Here is a 7,039-nt window from a genome sequence, read left to right as displayed (position 1 = left end):
CCCTACATACCACCAATCACTATCCCGAGTATTTGCACCAGTTTGAGCTTTCCCCAAGAATCCACGAGCGTCCAGGGCATCCAATTTGTGACCAGTAGAGAATGTGACTCAATTTCAAACAAAATCTGAACCGTTGGATGTGGTCAATCTGTCACCTTTGGAAACTCACAAAGGCCACCAACACAGGACCATCCCCTTTCACAGACAAAGTCTCCACCCTCTTGGGTCTGAATCCAGTACCTCTGAAGCCCCCTCCCACTCTACCCCCCAGCGGGGGCCTGACATGGCTGTGGAAAGCACGTGCCCCCAGCGCTGTGCCTTGAGGTCACAAGAGCATGTCTGGGCAAGGACTGGGCTCGCTACCTGAAGACGCAGCCTTGGAATAGTATTCTCCCAGTGGAAAAGCATTTGCTGCTTTCATGCGGTGTTTCGCAACTTTCCACTTGAACCTGACCCTCTGCTAGCAATGGCAGAGGATGCCATAGAAAAAATGAGCATTTGCAATAAGTACTTGTCATGGACTTATTATTGCATCACTTGGAAATACAGTTCTAGTTCTTGCCGTGCAAATAGTATGATTCCCCTGCCAGCGTAGAAGCCCCCCTTCCACCGATGCTGTGAGGGCTTCAGCGTAGTCTTTTCCTTCCTTCGAATGTACCGGACTCTGGTTCCAGTGGTCCAAGGTGCACTGCATCTTTTTCCAAAGCAGAGAAAAGGAAAAGTGGCTGATTTACAGGGTGTGTGTCTTCGAGGTGAGACCTGGATTCCATTCCACCTGGGATTTCGTTAAGACCAGGTGCTGGAGGTCTTCAACTCTGCTTCTGGTGCAGTGACAGTCCTCACAGCTCATCTTGCGGCCCCCGGGAAGCCGTGCCCCGTAAGAAAGCTGAGGCAAAGCCACAGTATCAAGGCGTCCGCACATTGACCGGGAAACGCCGGAGAGCAGCGCAGCAGAGCTGGCCTTGTGGGCCTTCCCTCCCTCACCCCGGCACAGTCTTCGTTTCTCCCCGTCTCCCTGTCAGCTGTGAGCTCCAGGAGGGCGGCCCCAGGCCTGGTTCTCCTCTGGCTCCTCCATTCCTACTACAGAGAGGGGGGCCTTACGTCTTGATGGAATACAACAAAACAGAACCTCACCTTATATTACAGAATAATTAAGAATGCTACTGGGGCCCCTAGTTTACACTTAGGCAGTGAAGGGGCCAACAGGCGGAATCCAGCTCAAGCCAGACTCACACGGTGTCCAGGGTTTGCAGAGGGCCTGCAGCAAACCCTAATGGGACAAACCCAGCTCAGAGTGCTGGCCCCTGGGAGCATAGCAGCATGACCCAAATGTGGCTTGGCCTTCCTCAGCTTGAGAAGGGGGTCACCCCAGGTCAGTCCCACGTGAACCTCATGACCACAGACAGCCTGCCTCCCGGCCTGGGTGAACCCCCCTTGAGCCCTCTTCCTCTCACAAACACCATGTAAACTTCTCAGAACCCCAAGAAACATCGACGGCTCAGCCATTACATCTTCCTGTTTTCTTCGGAGGCAGAAGGCTCCGCAGACACCCACGAAGGGCGTCGGAGAGAAGGGGTCCCGGACGTACGGAACACCTGTCCCTTCATTAAAATACCTGATCCTGACAAGGCATTCTGAAATATTAATTGAACCAAGTTTTATTTAACCCACGCGGACCAATCAAATGCAACCTGAAACGGCTCCCGGATGCTTCTCAGGAGAAGTAAATGGAACCCTTGACGGGGCAGAGCCGGAGGTCAGCAGGCAGACGAGGTCCTCTGCCTTCACCCGAGTTCCTCGAAGCGCTGGAAAGAGAGAGAGCGGCCGTCACTTGGGCTCGGGCTCTGTGGCAATCATTACAAGTCTGCAGTGAAGCAGAAAAACGCTGTAATAAACAGGTCCCGCCGTCTCCCATCACTCCACCCATCCTCCCCTACAAGTGCTCGGCCCTTCTGGCCTTGCTGAGCATTAAATCCCCGTCCAGCTGTTTGACCCTATTACGGCAGCATGATAGGCACCCCTGTCACTCGAAATGCCTGCAACACTCGGACGCACCGAATCTATCTTCCCGACAGGTAAACCTATGGATAATTTATTTTTATGTGCTTTCAAAGGATGTTGACAGCAGTCAGAAACATCCAGCACACACTCACCGCGTGCAGGATACTGGGTCGGGCAGCGGCAGTAGTCACTGTTAATGAGCATGAGGGTAGAGGCTGGACGGACGTCCAGCTCCACGTGACTCTGGACCTGGGGCGCCCTGGCACCTCCAAGGTCCAATTCTGTGCATGATTATGATCCTGACCCAGAATCAGGCAGGGAGCTAGTTCCTAGTTCCATTCAGCAAAGGCATCTATAGCAGGAACATCCAACAAGGTGGGAGCAAGGTGGGTGTCACGCTGCACACAGCAGGACCAAGCCTGCTCCTAGGGCTGCACTAAACTAAACTGTCACAGGTGGGGCTCCATTGAAATGTGTACCTAGCTTGACATCTCCCATCAGCTGCTCTGGACAGGCCACTGCCTCAAAGAATGTTCCCCAAATTTTAGAGAGAAGGCTTCAAAGCTGACAGGAGCCTCTCGAACTTTGTCATCGCAAATGTCCCAAAAGTAACCGCACACTTAAGATATCATCGTTTGCCGAGTAGGTTTCGTGCCCCCCGGTGCAGGGGCGCCCGGAAAGGCGATGACTTCTAAGTCGCCCTCCGGACTGCTGTGTGACCGTGTCCCTTCACCACGGGTGCCATTTCAGCCTCCGGAATCCAATCAACGTGCCAGTTAAATTGCTGCTCATCTGTCGAGATGAGGCGTCCGACTGTTACCGCAGATTTAGTAGAAGACTTAGATCCCGGCACATTTCGCTGAAGCCATTAGTAACACCTGGAATCATTCACATTAGTTTAAGATCTGGCACCATAAATTCCCAGCCATTAATGATTATTCTGACTCCTCAGGATAAATGGCTTAACGTTTTTGATAATGAAAATACACATTCTGCCGTGGTTCCTTCTTAAACCCACATTACCTTTGCAATGTTCTTCATGGCTGATTGTAACGGGCTGCACCATAACTCTCGCAAGGATTTTTAGTGGGCTGTAAAGTGTTGGAGATCTGTTGTACTATTCATTAAAAAAAAAAAAAAAAAGTGTTGGTTTTGTCTCCCTGTGCCCAGTTTTGAATGTCCCCTTTAGCTGTCTTCATCTTGGCTTTTGGTATCTAGGTCTCTGGAGAGTCCCTGCTTCTTCAGGGCTCTTCCTTTTAGCTACTCCACAGGGAAGGCACAGAAGTTGTTCCTGAGCATATTTAACTTATGGGAATTTAAACCTGACCTCTAGACATCACTCCTCTTGCATCACTTATGGTCGACAGCAGTGGATGCCATCGAGTCTGGAACAGTGTGGCAAGGCCTGGGAAATGAAAGTGTGGGTCATTTACAGTGGTTCCTGACCAGTGGCCAAGAAAGTGGAGCCCGTCTGCAAGTGGCCAAGCAGATGGGTGATGGTTTTGCCAAGGTCCTTGAAGAAGAAATGAAATAATAAATTACAGGTCCTAGAGACGCCTTGACTAACAATGACAGGAACTGATGACGGACTACATACACAAAACTACGTGTGGTATAATTGTGAGGAAATTTAAGGGATTTTCAAAGGTAATTTTTAATTTCTACTTTCGTTCTGACATTAGGATAAGCTATGACTCCATGATTGCTGGAATGACCTAAGCTAATTTGGTTGGTCTTCCAGGATGTTCTCTCAGTAACCTCTAAGAATGGGAAGTAGATAGAGGCCATTGGTCCCTTCCCCCAATTTCTCCCAGTGGTGGCATGTTACAACACAAGCAAGGCTTAGGCCAGATTCTGCCAAGAGCAGCCTGCATAAAAGCAATCTACACAACCTGTTCTCGTAAAATCAGGGTGTTTCCACTTACAGGCATGCATCTAGCACCTTGCATGAGATGTTCATTTGGAGTTGGATAAGCTAATATTCTGTTGGTAGGATCAGCTGACTTGAGTCAGGCAACAGGCTGATGGCTCTAAACGGCCAGAGCAGGGGGCAGGCAGCCAGCAGGCATCCCATAAACAGCTGTTTCCTTGATTTGCCTTCCCCTCCACAATCTGAGCAGAGAAGGAGCTTGCACATCAGCTGCTTCCCGGCAGCCCCTTGGCAGTCTCCAGCCCTTTTCTGGCCGTGGCACCAGGGAGCTCATGTTTTCCGAGTCAGGAAGCCCCCAGGAAGTGCCAAGGATCGCCCTGGTCCAGAGGAGCTTGGCAGGATGCTGTCCTGGGATCAAGTTTCTGGCAAACTGCCTAGAACTATAGGCTGTGGTTTTTCTCAGTATATAACCCCACCTCCCCCTTCTGACTACGGGAGTGAAAGGAGCTGACTGTGGAAGCAGCATCCTATGAGGACAGGGCACAGGGACGCGGTGGATCCCAGCAATGTTGTTGCTGGTGGCCTCTTCCCAGTCTCCTGTCCTCAAAAGAAACCAGGATCGAAAAATGTGGAGCCTGGTCCAGCCTGGTTGCTACCCAATCAGAAACCATGGCATGAAGTGAAGCCTGGAGGGGTTGGATAGGGAGGGTGGGAGGGAGGGAGACGCAAGAGGGAAGAGATATGGGAACATGTGTATATGTATAACTGATTCACTTTGTTATAATAAAAAAAAAAAAAAAAAAAAAAAAAAAATTAACGAGATATTTGTTTAGCTGTTTGCATTGGGAAATGTAATTAACAATCTTCACTGGTGCGCTGGGCGTGGAGCAGGAAAGGCATCACGTCTGCGGTACTTCCACCTCTTCTCCTAGAAGGGCCAACACACAGGGCAGGGGTCTGCACAAAGGCAGGGGAAGCAACAAACTTCTCTTGGATATTGTCAAAAATAACAGAAAAATATCATTGTGAGAGCTGAGGGGGTCAGTTTAGTTATAGCTGAGAGAGATTATTTAAATATCTCAAATAAATCTTTTCATTCCCAGCACATTCATCTCTTTTAAGTGCTCATTAAGGTGGGGTGTGACAGTCCTGGAAAATGAAACACTAATTCTTTTTTTTTTTCTGAAGCCTGAGTGTACCGCTCCCAAGGGCAGCTGTAGTTTAGGGGGATTATAGAGCTACTGCAGAGAGGGGCTCCTTGTGCGCATTTCATTCCAAAAAGTGATGGGGGGAGGTGTTGTTTGATGCCACGATTCTTCTGGCTTGTATCTTGTGATCTATCAGATCTGAAGAAAACGGATGTCAGTTTGTGGTGTTTGATAAACGCTCCCCGGAACGGGGCTGTGCCGACCTCACCTCCGTGTGGTTCAGCATAATTTGTAGTCAGCTTGTCTTTGCTTGATTTAGACGGAGTTTTCCACAGACAGAAACTGAAGGATGGGGCTTTAGCATCATGCTCTGCTTTTCCAACAGCAGGCCCTTTTCTTCCTTCCTTTCTTTCTTTCTTTCTTTCTTTCTTTCTTAGTGATAAAGAAATTGTGTCTAAAATTATATTCTAGCATTAGTCTAATAAGCGCTAATAAATTTGTGCGTTTGGGTCACAGCATTCATATTTCCAGAGCGCTCACAGAGTGGTGGTCAGGATTCTCTTAAACAATGAGGGCTCATAAAACAGTGCCGGCCAACTCCTTGATGAACTCAGGAATGGTCATCGATTCACATTAAGCCTAATCTGTTTAAATTCAACTTGAATTTCACACGTCATAGCAGAAAGTGATGCCCAGGCACCAAAGGGGTCAGCTGGAGCCCCAGGGCGGGCAGAGCCCCTCTCCTGGTGTAGATGGCACCCCCCTGCCTGGCTTCTCCTTCATCCCAGCCTCTGAAGCCTTTTGGGGCTCGTCACAGCCCCAAAACACGCCGTGGAATACGAGTGGGGAGTCCCAGCGGATTCCGTGCCACGATGGAGCACACGCCACCCAGCACAGATGTTGGATACAGAAGAGGCAGAAGGAAGGAAACACATTCTCAGCTGAAAGGTTTACCTGGAGCTGGAGAATGTCTTGGAATTGTACCTGCCAGCAGAGGGAATGGAAAGGCCAAAGAAGAAAAAGGAAAATGAATAAAAAGGAAAAGACCAGAAAAATGCAAACCTTCAAGGAAAAGCTAAACAAGGATCATAGCGCTTGCAAGGGAAGTATAAAGACACAGGAAGATGAAAGACAAGAAGGGTTTAATCTGAGAAAATCTAAAAATCATTAAAACCTCACTAAGAAGGTGATTTGGGTGAGGCTGAAAAATCCGGGACCCTGGCGGGAGCTGTACAAATAGGGTCGTATTGAAACATTAAAGCTGCAGCGTGCTAGGGCCACCAGTGGGCACGAAATAAATAATAATTGATAATAATGATGATACTGAAATTTAATTCCACGTTCCCTGGGAAGTTCCCAGGGACTTTGCTGCGAACATCCTCGGGGTCCCTGCTCCGGCTCTTTTCATCCAGGGGGCAGAGTGCACGTTTGCCCCCCTCCCCGGCACGCCACACCTGCCCTGCTGGGGCCTGAGGAAGGGACCCGGGGACCAAGGCTCGGCAGAGCAGGCTCTACCCACAGATGGGGGACGGGAGGGGCAACCTGGCGACCCCAGCCCCCAGCCACCGGGTAGCAGGAAAGGGTGGCAGCAGAGCCAGGCCTGCTCACGGGTGTGGGGAGAGAGGGCTGCAGGCCGCAGAGCCCAGCCCATCTCGAGGGAAAAAAGCTCTAGACCTTTCCCCCTGAGCCTCCATAGGACAGGAGCCACACCCGACTGGGCCTCTCTGGGGAGAAGGGACAGCAAGGGACCATCGGAAGGACCAAGGAAGACCTGGCCAGGCGAGCTCCGAGACAGCCTTGTGTCCTCAGTGGAGGAGCAGGAACGCTGAGTAAGGAAAAAAATAAGGAGAGGGTAAAAAAACAGAGGGCAGACGGGGTGATGGTCAAATTCCAAAGGCTGCTCTTTTTGTGGTTCTTGTTCTGAGACAAGTGGAGTGTCTGATCGTACAGTTGACACCAAGGGATTTTTAAACAGCATGAAAATGACTAATTATAAAAGGAAGGGTTGAGTGAAGAGCGG

The sequence above is a fragment of the Lipotes vexillifer genome, unplaced genomic scaffold (genome assembly GCF_000442215.2).
Source record: "Lipotes vexillifer unplaced genomic scaffold, Lipotes_vexillifer_v1.1 scaffold248, whole genome shotgun sequence".
In the NCBI taxonomy this organism is placed as follows: Eukaryota; Metazoa; Chordata; class Mammalia; order Artiodactyla; family Lipotidae; genus Lipotes; species Lipotes vexillifer.
The sequence above is the reverse complement of the archived record's forward strand: the minus strand, read 5'-3'. Positions refer to the sequence as shown.